Here is a 13,208-nt window from a genome sequence, read left to right as displayed (position 1 = left end):
AATTTCTTACCTGGCAAAGATATAGAAATAAAACAGAACTTTTTTTCTCCCCTATTGAAATATGAAAACATTTTGAGTGAAAGACCTGAATACTTTTGGTCAACTGATTTCATTTGCTGAGAAATCTTCATCAATAAAAAGAAATGAAAAGAACAAAAAATATACCTTTTATTCTTACAAATATTTTATTCTCTTTTTTTTTGTTTTCAATCAGTTTTTTTTTCTTCTTCTTTTAATTTTTTTTAAAGGATCTATGAGATTTTGGTTTCAGTGAAAGCAGAATGGGTATAATGTATTGAACATTTTCTTTTTTTTTTCAATGTGAAAGACAGTTATTAATTTTGAAAGTTATTCAAGATTGGTCTGAAAATTAATATATAATAGTTGGCAGTACGGCAGCAACAATAAAAAAAAAAAAAAAATTGAGTGAGGTAGAAAACTAAATCTCTCTCTCTCTTTCTCTCTCATTTTCTTTTGTCTCTTTGTTTCCCATGCTCAACATTCAACCCAAATATTACATATATTCTGATCCATGCAATATATATATAAAGATGTTGGTTCAGCAGCAAAGCAACAGGTTTGAGATGTCTCATAGTTGTGAATGGATAACCATGTTATAACTGAAAAAAGGCAGCAGGAAAGAGTTGTGGGTGGGAGTGGGTAAGTGCACTGAAATAAATACCAGTAATATACTGCGTAAGTCATCATTGTTTCTGAGGAATAAAAATTCAGTGTACCCGCAGCTTGTGATCCATCAGTTCGATTTAAGAAGGAGGAAAAAAAAAAAGTTATAAATCAAAATATTAGCCTATCTGTCGTGATTGCTTTTAACAAACAATCTTTTGTTTATGAATAGGCACAAAACCGTATGGGTGAAAAGGGAATGAAATCGGGTGAGGTTTATGCCCTTTCAAAGGCAATATTAATGTTTGTGAAGTGGCTTGGACTACACTTCTGACATGAAATTCATGATACTGATGTCCCTCAGAATATAATGAACAAATCATTTATATGAATGAATGGAGAAGCATGTCTTGTGTTTCAGAAGCACTTGTCCATTCGTCATGTTTCTGCCAACAGAAACATGAAATATAAAAAAAACAGTTACCCTCCCAGCCTCTTCCTTCATGTATTAAAACAAATATATCATGGGCGAACTAATCTATTACATATATAAATATACATACACATATACACACATATATATATATATATAAATACATATATATACACATACATATACATATATACACATATATATAAATATTCATACATATATGTATTTATATATAAATATATATCACAGATTAAGATTAAAAATTTGTGAGCGAACCCATAAAATAATGATTTTTGATATATGTTTGGTACTTTGCCTTAGTACTAAAATGAAGAAAGGAAATGTGCAGTTGTGAGATAGATGCCTTTTTCAATGTGATGAGGGTCATTTTAATGAGTGAAAGTGGATCACAGACACACCATTGTGCTTGATATGAACCATAAAATAAATGAGAACATATAAACAAAACTGAATGATAGAGAAGTGAAAAATAGAGAGAAATATTTGAATAGTTACATAAAAATCACTTAAATAATTATATTTTTCCAGTTAAAAAAAAAAAAAAATTGCAGCCAATTATTTGATAAGATTTTAAAAGGCAGAACTTGATTTCAAAATTTACACTTAGATGAAAAGGCTCTCAAAGAATGTTATAATGACCCAAAACTCCAAACAATAAGCCAGACCCAATTCCAATGCATGAAATGTAATAAGCAATTCATATCTGAAATATTCGCTGTTTAGTGGGGGGGGGGGAATAGGAGTGATTTCTTAAAAATAATTTAGAGATATTCAAATAGGTATGTCACCATTGTAAATTTGTAAGTATGGACTACTCAAATAAAATATATCAATATTGATGGAAAAATTTTTTTTCAGACCTTCATGTTTTTTTCTGAATTTTAGTAAATCAGTGCTTCTGGTGCACTTTAGTCTGTATTTGTCATTAGAATATGTGCAGCCTGCTGAAGATAGGATTTGAACTTATGAAACCTGTATTACATGTGGTCGAGTTACAACACTATTTTCCATAATACCAATGTTTTCAGCTTTGTGGCGGATAAGAACATTGGGCTCCAGTAAGCAATAAAGGTTTGTAAGTTAGATCCCAGATGAAGTATATGTTCACTTGCTGACAGAAATAAAACTGGCTGCACAGAACATTGCTACTGTTGAATTGCTTGGAAAATATTTCCATCAGTAATATTGATTAACCAATCTCAAAGTAACGGAAGTGAACAAAATTGCTCTATATCTATGTCATGTAATGTTTTGCGGAAAGAAGTTTCATATGAGCACACTAATACAAAACGTTATGTTTAATACGTAAACTGTTTGAATTGATATGAAAGTTTCATATCTTTCCATAATGTTACGTTATAAAAAAAAACCTTTTAATTGTGAACAAAATAATAATAAAAAATAAAAAAAATAAAAATACCATATATATTTTTTTTAAATGAACGTGTAGATATATAAATATACATATTTCAAAAATTGAAGTGAGTTTTCTTGGATTGAGTTTCTGGAGATCAATGAAATACATTTTCCCCACTCCATTTTCTCACAATCATGTTCTTAATTCATTTTTGTGTATCTATCAACCAACAGTTTTGTTTCTTTTCTAGGTTGCAGGAAAAAAAAAAAAGAAAGAAAAAAGACATTAAAACAAAGCATGATTTCTCTTTTAGATATAAATAATTTTCTATATAAAACAGTTACACAAACACACCAGCATTACATCTTTCATACAGAAACTGTATTGGTTTAAGCATTTGATATTTCGGTTCTGTTTAAACATCTGGGACGGTTTATTAGTAGTAATTAAAAAATGGCATAAAAATACTGGTAATTTGAATTTGAATAGTGTCAACGTTAATTGCATATTTTGATAGTACCAGCCATTTGTCCACCTGCTGATTGCTGATGACTCAGTGATAAATTGGGAAGTTTTAGTAGCGAAATAGTTTTGAGCCAGCTTGCAACCAGAAATAAATCCATTAGATTGTAAATTAATCTTTTCTAGACTTGTCACGTCTTCGTTTGGGGACATCTTGTGAATTTGAATTCTCACTGGCATAAAGCTCACGAATGAAACCAAATCGTTGTAAGAAGAAACGCCAAACCAAATACCAGCCTGCAATGAAAACAATAGAAAGAAATAATAAAAAAAAAGGTGAGAACTTGGAACTTACTAAATGGCAAAAATTTAAAAGTTGTTGTTTTGCCTGAATGTAACCATTTTATTTTTATTTTTCAAATATTGCAAATTAAAAATAAAAACAATAGTTGTTAATTTGGAACTAATTAGTACTGCTAAGCCTTATCGTGTGGGGCAAATAGATGTGATTATGCACAGAGGAGCATTACCAAATATTTACATAAAAATGTACATTAATTAATACAAGACACAAACAAGCCCTAAGAGGCTTACACAAACACAGAAGAACCATTAAGAGATATAAAGATAATTCTAGATAGCCAACACCCCAGCAACTTGATGAAACAAATAGAATAACATAAAGATATTTAGTAACCATCTTAATAAAGGAGACAAGTACCTCACCCAATGTATAACAAATCATGAGCAGCCCAACCAAAAAATGAATGTAAACAAACATGAACCTTTCAATACAAGCACTACACTCCAAATCAAAAACAACACACAGAATCATTAAAATGAACAAAGAGCCTTACAAAATCAATAATCTCAACCATAACCTATTCTAAGATCAAACCCTAACTTTGGACAGTGACTGGGGTGAAGTTGAGGTCATCAGCACATACCTATAAATAACAGCACCCCCATCCCCCACAGATCTCTAACTAACAAAAATTTATTTTAGGCAAGTCATCTCAAGGATGACCAAATGGATGGGCTCTGATGAAGCTGCACTGACAATATTGCAAGGTTGCATTTGCAACAGTGAGTAGTCACTGTGATGGAAACATGTGTAGGTCATTATAACAAGCTGTATATAACTATAAAATAAATTTTGTGAATGTCCTACATTCTCGGAGTGGTTGGGCATACAGCTGTAGAAACTCTGCCAGATCAGATTGGAGCCTGGTGCAGCCATCTGGTTCGCGAGTCCTCAGTCAAATCGTCCAATCCATGCTAGCATGGAAAGCGGACGTTAAATGATGATGATGATGACGATGTATAAGTCTCCATACTCTTTATTGTTATTAATGTTATGATGATGATGATGATATATATATATATATCTTCTTTTATTTGTTTTAGTCATTTGACCATGGCCATACTGGAGCACCACCTTAAAGGGTTTTAGTTGAAGAAATTAACCACCAGGACTTATACTTTGTAAGCCCAGTACTTATTCTATCAGTCACTTTTGCCAAACCACTAAGTTATAGGGACTTAAACACACCAACATTGATTGTCAAGTGATGGTGGTGATGGGGAGGGGCACACACACATACATATGGTACTTTTTGGTTATCTCACCCCATTAAAAAATTGCCATTGAAAATTGGGTTATCTCCCCACTAAAAACTGCGTTTATGTGGCAACAAAAGATTGGATAAAACGTGTTAGATCCTTTTGATTCAATACTTCAACACATTGTTGACGCTTGGCCTCCTCAATTGGCATGGTATGATTTGTTATAAAAATATTAACAGATTCAGTCAGTTCTCATGGTGGAGAAACACAAAGACACACATACATATATATATACGATGGGCTTCTTTCAGTTTCCACCTACCAAATCCACTCACAAGGCTTTGGTCAGCCCAAGGTTATAGTAGAAGACGCTTGTCCAAGATGTCACACAGTGGGACTGAAGCTAGGATTTGAACATGTGATTGGGAAGCAAACTTCTCAACCACACAGACACACTTGTGCCTAAGATAGGCTTCTTTTAGTATCTGCAGACCAAATACACTAGCAATCCTTCAGTTAGTCTGTAGTTATAGTTACTAATTTTAACAGGTTGAATCATTGCTCAGAGGCTCTCTTATTGGCTTGTTTCTAACTGTAGCGCTGGGTCAACCCTAACTGATCCAAATTCTTATTTCTTTATTGCCCACAAGGGGCTAAACATAGAGAGAACAAACAAGGACAGACATCGACCCCAGTGTGTAACTGGTACTTAATTTATCGATCCCGAAAGGAAGAAAGGTAAAGTCGACCTCGGCAGAATTTGAACTCAGAATGTAATGGCAGACGAAATACTGCTAAGCATTTTGCCCGGCATGCTAACGTTTCTGCCAGCTCGCCACCTTAACTGAGCCAAATTCTGGCAATGTAGATACTTGATGGAATCATGATACCCCAGCTACAGATCTATTACATATATAACAACCCTTTTAGTCTAAGGGCCATTCTGTACTCACTGACATGTGGGGATACAGAGTAACAATCAGGATGTTGAACTGCTTTCACTATTCAATTTAGTTCTGTATGATAGTAGATTCTGGTGGTGGCTGCAGTGAAGGAGAGTAAAATATTCTCAGCCAGAGAATGGTGGAAATCCCACTAGTATTGTAGCTAGTGAGCCTATTGATTGTACAATTATTTCTGTATGTGTTCCTTTTGTTTGTTTGGATCCAGTTGGAGAGCTGACATTTTTCTGATAATATTGTTGTAATGTTCTGGGGTGTGGCATATGCTTCTGGGTGTTTGGGGGTAGATTTTCATATAATAACAGGGACTGTGAGAATTTAAGCCTACTCCACTAAAAGTCTGTGTCCCTCACTTATTTAGGTGGCTGTATATTTCTGGTATTTTTGTTTCAATGTTTAGGTGACCTGTGGGTATCTCATATATAGTACAACCTGTTATAATAGTGTACTTTTTATGTTCTTTGCTTTGGAGACTGAGGGGCCCAGAGAGCACCAGCATAGTCTATGATAGATCTAGTGTATCATCATTTAATGTCTGTTTCCCATGCTGGGATAGGTTGGATGGCTTGACAGGAACTGGAAAGGTCAAGGGCTATACCAGATTCCATAGTGCTTTGGCTTGGTTTCTACAGCTGGAAGCCCTTTCTAACAGCAACCACTTTACAGAGTGTACCATGTGCTTTTTATGTGGCACCAGCATGAGTACTTTTTATAAAGCACCAGCACTAGTGCTTTTTATGTGGCACCAGCACCGGTGCTTTTTATGTGGCACCAGCACCAGTATTTTTATGTGGCACCTTGGTTTTAGGATCCCAATTCTGTTGTGGTAGGTGAGTCTTTTTGAGTATGGTAATGCTCCACATATCTTCATCCTCTGTCATCTTCCTAAGGTTCAATGTTTCGAGATCAGCCTTCAATACTTTGTCCCATATCTTCCTGGGTCTCTCTCTTCCACAACTTCCCCACCACTTTAAGTGATTGGCATTTTTTTATGCAACTGTCCCCAACCATCTGCATCACAAACCAGTGCAGTCTCCTCTCTTGCATACTTCATCTAATTCCTCTTATGTCCAACTTCTCTCTCAATACACCATTGCTTTGTTGTACATGCATATCCAGTGGAGCATACCAGCTTCATTCCTCTACAGCCTTTGCATAACCTCCACATTCAGGACCCATGCCTCACTACTATGCAGCATCACAGTTCATACACATGCATCATACAATCTTAGACCTTTTGCCAACAGAGTTAAAAGGTCTCTGAACTTTCTCGAGTCATATGTGGTACCTATGATTGCTTTAAACATACTTGTGCTTTGTTTGATGTATTTGATGTTCTCTGGTGTTGCTCATAAGAAAGGAAAACTGGTTTTGGTTGGTGCAACTTTAAAGCAGCTGTTGTGGAACCAGATTGCTAGATGGTTTAAATGAAGTTGGAGTAGTTATACAGTAGTGTTTGAAGAATGGTGGGAGGATGTTATGAAGCTTGTGAAGATGTGAGAATGTTGTATAGGTATATGTTGAAAAGAATTGGTGAGAAGATGGAGCCTTGTGGAAAATGAAGCTTCTAGAAGTGTATTTGTACATTGTTTGCTGGCTAGTGGTTTGTGTTGTTTCTTGAGGGAGTCCTGAGTATTTTTTTGTATGAGTAGCTAGCAGAAAATAATTGATGTAGATCAGGGATTCTCAACCATTTTTTTAATCCATGGATTACTTTGATTACTATTTTATTCATTTAGTCATTCAATGTTTAAAAACTAGTTTTATAGAAACTTCTTTCAAAATTCGTGTTTTGGTTTTTCTCAAGTTAACTTGTGTTGTATGGACCCTGGTTGAGAAACCACTGATGTAGATGGTAGTTAGAGTGGTACATAGAGGAGAAATGTTTTGTTGTTGAAGTCAAGTATTCTGTGTTAGGTTTGTGAACAATATAGTTGTTTAACAGAGTCATCTGAATCAGTGCTGTGATTGAGAGAGAGAGAGAGAGAGAGAGAGAGAGAGAGAGAGAGAGAGAGAGAGAGAGAGATGTGGGTTTGTGATATCAAGGATTAGCATCAAGTAGTGGCTAGAGAAGACAGCAATACCTATTTCTTTATTACCCACAAAGGGTTAAACACAGTGAGGACAAACAAGGACAGACAAATGGATTAAACTGATAATATTGACTCCAGTGCATAACTGGTACTTAATTTATCAACCCCAAAAGGATGAAAGCAAAGTCGACCTCGGTGGAATTTGAACTCAGAATGTAACGGCAGACGAAATACCACTAAGCATTTCGCCCAGCATGCTAATGATTCTGCCAGCTTGCCGCCTTGAAGACAGCAATACCAGAGTTAGTCTGCAATGGTTGTTGCTCCTCTATGATACAGTCACTCATACTTCATAAATTTGCAGCCAGTTATTGAGTGAGTAAAGACACATCTATATGATTACTTAACTTGTTAGAATTGGCAGCCAATCTCCTCTGAATCTTAGCCTTATCATGTGAATACACTAGATAACGTCGAACTGAATATAAGTGCCAGAAAATAAACAGAGATGGTCATGGCTTGAATAATATACATTCCATGTACACAGATTAGGAATTACTAAATGAACTGGATACAATAATTAGTACATGGTTTTGCATGTAATTTAGTTCATTTTCCGGAGATTTTCAAGAACAGATTTGTAACTTTGACACAAGGCCATAGATTTAAGGTCAATCCCACTCTGGTGGTATTTATTCTAAGATTACTGGAAAAGTTGACCTGACATGGTTTGAACAGGACAGTCACAATAATAACATGACCTGCAAGTAATAGTAATGAAATTTTAACCCTTTCGTTACTGTATTTATTTTGAGATGCTCTGTGTTTCTTTCAGTTACTTTAAATATAACAAAGGATTTAGTAAAATAACTTTGTTATCATTCAGCTAGTGTTAGGAACATAAATTGTGACTAAGGTTTGGTGGAAAATTTTAATTCAGAACTTTTGAAAACAAGACATTTGTACTGAGAGCCAGAGCCGGTTTCAGCTGGGTTGGTAACGAAAGGGTTAAAACTTACACAATAGGAAAAAAAGAGACCCTACTCTGGGTAATGTGAGGACAGAAGTTATGATGGTCATAAACATGAATACAGTGGCAGTATTAGTATTAATAGGACATGTTGTTAAAGACAGTCTTAGTATTTACTTGTGACTGCATCAAATGAACTTATCTTCCTTTTCACTGCCAGAAATATTGCAGCATCCAACAGTTACTAATCCTGTATAAAGCTCTAGTGAGGCCCTCAATAGTATACTGCCCCTACATTTACACTGCTGCTTCCACTACACATACAGATATCCTAGACTGTATTCCCTGAACAGGCACCCAACTCCTTAAAACTAGTTGATCTTGTACTACTTCCAATAAGATTCATCCAACCAGCTTAAAAAGCCTCTCTTCCTGTCATCACCTATATTGTGACCCAACCTCCACTTTACTCAGTAACTCACCCCACCCAGCCAATGTCAGTCCTCTAGAATTCCATCATTACCCAAGTTTTCCCTTCAGCTGCTAACTTGCGATTGTATAAGAGGAACATTAACCACAATCTCAGAATGCCCATGAAGACCATGCATGGGCACAGCACCACCTCACACAGACCAAACAATTAAGAATATGTTTCTTTATTGGCCACACAGGGTTGAAAACAAAGAGGACAAAATACAAAGTAGAGCTTTTCTTTTTGGGAAGAAGAAGAGAAGAAAAAAAAGAAAAAAAAGTGGGTCGAATTCCAATCGAAAGGGATCATAAAAAAAGGAAGGGGGGATCAATAGGGATCATGTATCACAGAAATGTCAATGTAAAAAGGGAAAACAGATCAGGTTTATCCATGGAAAGAAAAGCCTATGGAAAAGACCATGGGAACCTTGGGCAATAGTTTCATGCAAAAAAACACATTACAGTAAGTAGCTCTCTTTTTCCTTTCTTTTTTTTTTTGGTTCATACAATTATGCCCAAGCTGGCTCTGTCATTCAAATGTGCCATTCTTGCTACATTCACCCATCATTTTTTGAAACATTTGTCTCAAAACTTCCCTCTCTACTCTCACCTTCCTCTTCAAGTGATACTTGACGAAGTTGATGAGAGATTTACCATTAAGAATAAAATAATTTTTTTGTTCCACCAAACCTCCCTAATTGTAGCATGCAGGACCTTTGCAAGTAAAAGCAGTTTTTCTTGTCTTTGATCGACTAATATAATAATAGTATGTTGTAAGTGGACAATGTCAACCAAACAATGTTTCAGTAAAAAGGATGTAAAGCAAATATCAACCACTGTTAGGAGTTCAGTACTACAAGGATCCATCCTCTCACCCACACTTTTTAACCTACAAGACTATATATTACATCTCCATAAAACATATACTTGTATACAGATGAATGACATGCTTACATCTCCCAGTATTTGCCTTAACTACTCCAACACCACTTACATCATCTAGAAACTTGGTCCCATCCAAATCAACGAATTTAAAGTAGCATCTACCAATTCCACTGTCTCCTTTCTTTACAAGCACTGGCAGAGAACATCAAATACAACACAGACATGGTACAAACACACACAAATCAAAAATATACGTCCACAACATACTTAAAAGGCACAATAAAGAAATGATACACAATGATGTACAAACAATACATTAGATCCATTATAGACAACATTAATCCTATCTGGATCTCTGTTCTGCATTCTCTACACAATACCTACACTAAAGTACAAAGGACACGAAAGAAAGATATTACACATCATAATAGGTCGTAAATATAACATATTCACAGATTAAAACACTGAAGCAGCACCTGAACAAGTGCGGGGGCACAATTTGTTAGTGCAGTAAGCTTCAACACCCACAATCCTTGTCATTAAATGAAAGACCACTTCCAAACATCCACACATATACAACACCCTAGGACACGATTATCATATTATAAAAATGCTAGCCCTTTCACCAAGTCCAAAATAAAAATTTCCAATAAAGTCTGTATATGGTTTTATATATTTCATATTTTTATATATATATATATATATATAAACTTAAAATTAAAACACACATATGTGGCTAACATATTATGAAGAAAGAAATAGAATTCAAGGAAAATAGTGAAGATCTGAGTTAGAAAGTAGTAAATACAAAGTTTACAAATTATTTTTACCCACAGAAACATAATTTATTCCACTTAACGAACTCGATGTAGCAAAGAGCTACATTAGGGTAACATACGGTGGTGTTCGTGTTTAACCGCAGGTCAGCCCTATAGGTAGGTGGCAATTCCAGCAATGGTCAGTGTTTTCTTTTGGGATAGAGTGCCTCAGACAACATTGTCCTGTGTGTTCTCTATAAGATGATGGGGTGTAGTTTCAGGGACATTTATATGCTATTACTAGCAGGTCGAGCGATCACACGTGGAGGCTCGTTGCTTCATAAACATACGTTACTTTGCCGATGTTACCAGTTTCAAATTATCGAAACATTAACGATTGGTGTGATGTAACTTTGATTTTATTTCATAAGCAAAGATAAATAAACTTCGCCAGCTGTCTAGTAGTTGTGGTTTAGTCCCAAGTCAGCTTAAATAAACAAAAAGGCGTCCCAGCAATGACCATCCTGTTATTTCGTATATCTAAGACTACGATTACAATAATGTGGCATTTGAAGACATTAATATGCGCTTTGGCAGAGATTGGGTCGCTATTTCTAGCAAATTGTGCGATCACTTAGAGACCTCTTTGTTGGCTTGTCAAACATATGTGTTTGGTATGTGTGTGATTTCAAAGTAGATCAAACTTATAAGTGAGTGGGAGGGGATTATAGAGCCGAGGAAACCCGAAAATTTTCATAAGAATCAGCCTAGGCTTGTGTTGTGAAGGTGTACACTATAAAATTTTATAACTTCCAGATAGAAGTAAATATAAAATTTATTGGCATAAGTATGTGCAGGTGTGTTAGGAATAAAGAAAACCCCAAACGTCACATGTATGGAAGACAATGTACAGACTGTATTGTGCGATGGTTGTTGTTTCATCAAAAATTGCTCCATAATTTTTAACCACGGATATATCTATTAGAGTCAATGTGATTGCTAAAACTATAAGCATCGAACAAACGTCATATATTGAATAAAACGTTAAGCGATCGAGACAACAATGAAACCTCTATCAGGTCGCTCGATCTGCTAGAAATAGTAGCCAAATCACACCTTAAATAAGACATATTGGACATTGCTGTCCAAGACAAAAACTCGAGTTAACCACAGCCGGAATGTCTTTGATCATAGATCTAATCGATCAGGGCTGACCAGGGACCAAAGAACAACATATTAAATAATAAAGTGGCCTGAGAGCTGATGGTACAGATGATTAACAATAATTTACAGAATTTAATTTCGATTTAGCTTAGATCAACTTAGTAAAATTTTTTTTTATATATAACTTCCCACGATCGATAATTTAACAGATATACGCTTGAGTAATGTAATCGAATGTCTCATCCCGGCAATAATCACCCACGTGCTTAATGAATTTTATCTTCAATATCAGGGGTGGAAACTTTGAAATAAATCGTTATTGATATTAAAGGTGTTTTTCTCATTCACTATATGAAGATTTCCCACCTCTAAACGTAATAACAGAATATCATAGAAATAACACAAATACAATGATGTGAAAAGTACATCTGTACGCACATATATAGATATATGTGTATTTGTTTTATCCATAGAGGAGACATCTAGTTAAAGGATAGAAAAAATAACGATTACAAACACAGTCATCTTAAAACATTAGGACAAGACAAAAATAATAATGATAAAAATGGAAGATTGCAGGGAAGAGGCGAAAGAATGAAAGTGAAAAAAGTTTTTAAGTGAATTATCAATTGATAGAGAAGTTTGCTGAAACATTTCACTCGAAAATAAATAAGGTTCTAAAGTGATCGATTGGTAAAACTAGTAGATATTTAGTAAATTTGATATAATAGATATAGAAAAATAATTGGTGCCATTTGTTTTCTTTTTCTTGTTTGTAAAATAAAAACAGAAGTGGGACAAAAACGTAAACAAAACACTGAGTCTGAATAGAACCATCCCAAACTATCTACCTACCCGATGAAAAAACAGAGAAATGTACATATTAAACTGGTGAAGTAGGGTGAACTTACCTAATAAAATAAATAATAATACTATGAAAAAACAAAAGACAAATACGCAGAAGGAGATGAAAGTTGTTTGTACAGTCATTGCGTCTTCTACATTTCCCTCTGCTGCTGACGGATTTCTTCAACACATGGCAGCAATTGCTGTTCGCAGATAGAAAGAAATATCAACTAAACTAAACTATTGAGTCACAATTAATATATCGCTAAAAACATTAGCAAAAATATAATAGAAAAATTAATGATATTTAAAAAATCTAAAATGCTGTTGTTTTAAATTTCAAATTGTATGTGTCTTTTGCTGTATGTTTTCATAAAACTTAATTGTTAATGATTGTGTGCTGTATTTCATTTTCCGCTAAAATAGCCAAAACGAAACCGGGTTGGGGTGACAATGAATTCAACTTATATGTTGCGCTTCCTCCCTCCCATCTCTCTCTATTTCTCTCTCTCTGATACACATAGATTCGCTACAATATAATTAGTGTATTATTGTATAGTGATTTAGAATCGGTCAATTTATAAACACTTCAATACTTTTTAAATATGAATTAACCGTAAACTTTTGTGGATAATATTTTATTAGGCGATGTTACA

General features: G+C 34.8%; 1 long non-coding RNA gene across 1 annotated transcript; it reads right to left on the bottom strand.

Moving 5' to 3' along the window:
- Positions 1-472: 472 nt before the first annotated feature.
- On the bottom strand, positions 473-12,826 carry LOC118763594. Its single transcript, XR_004999346.1, has 2 exons — positions 12,618-12,826; positions 473-3,194 (listed from the first exon to the last, which is right to left on the bottom strand). It is a non-coding gene; the product is annotated as an uncharacterized LOC118763594 (long non-coding RNA).
- Between the last annotated feature and the right edge of the window lie 382 nt (positions 12,827-13,208).

Source organism: Octopus sinensis, linkage group LG1 (assembly GCF_006345805.1).
Source record: "Octopus sinensis linkage group LG1, ASM634580v1, whole genome shotgun sequence".
Lineage (NCBI taxonomy): Eukaryota > Metazoa > Mollusca > Cephalopoda > Octopoda > Octopodidae > Octopus > Octopus sinensis.
Note: the sequence above shows the minus strand (reverse complement) of the source record. Positions and strands in the feature narration are given on the sequence as shown.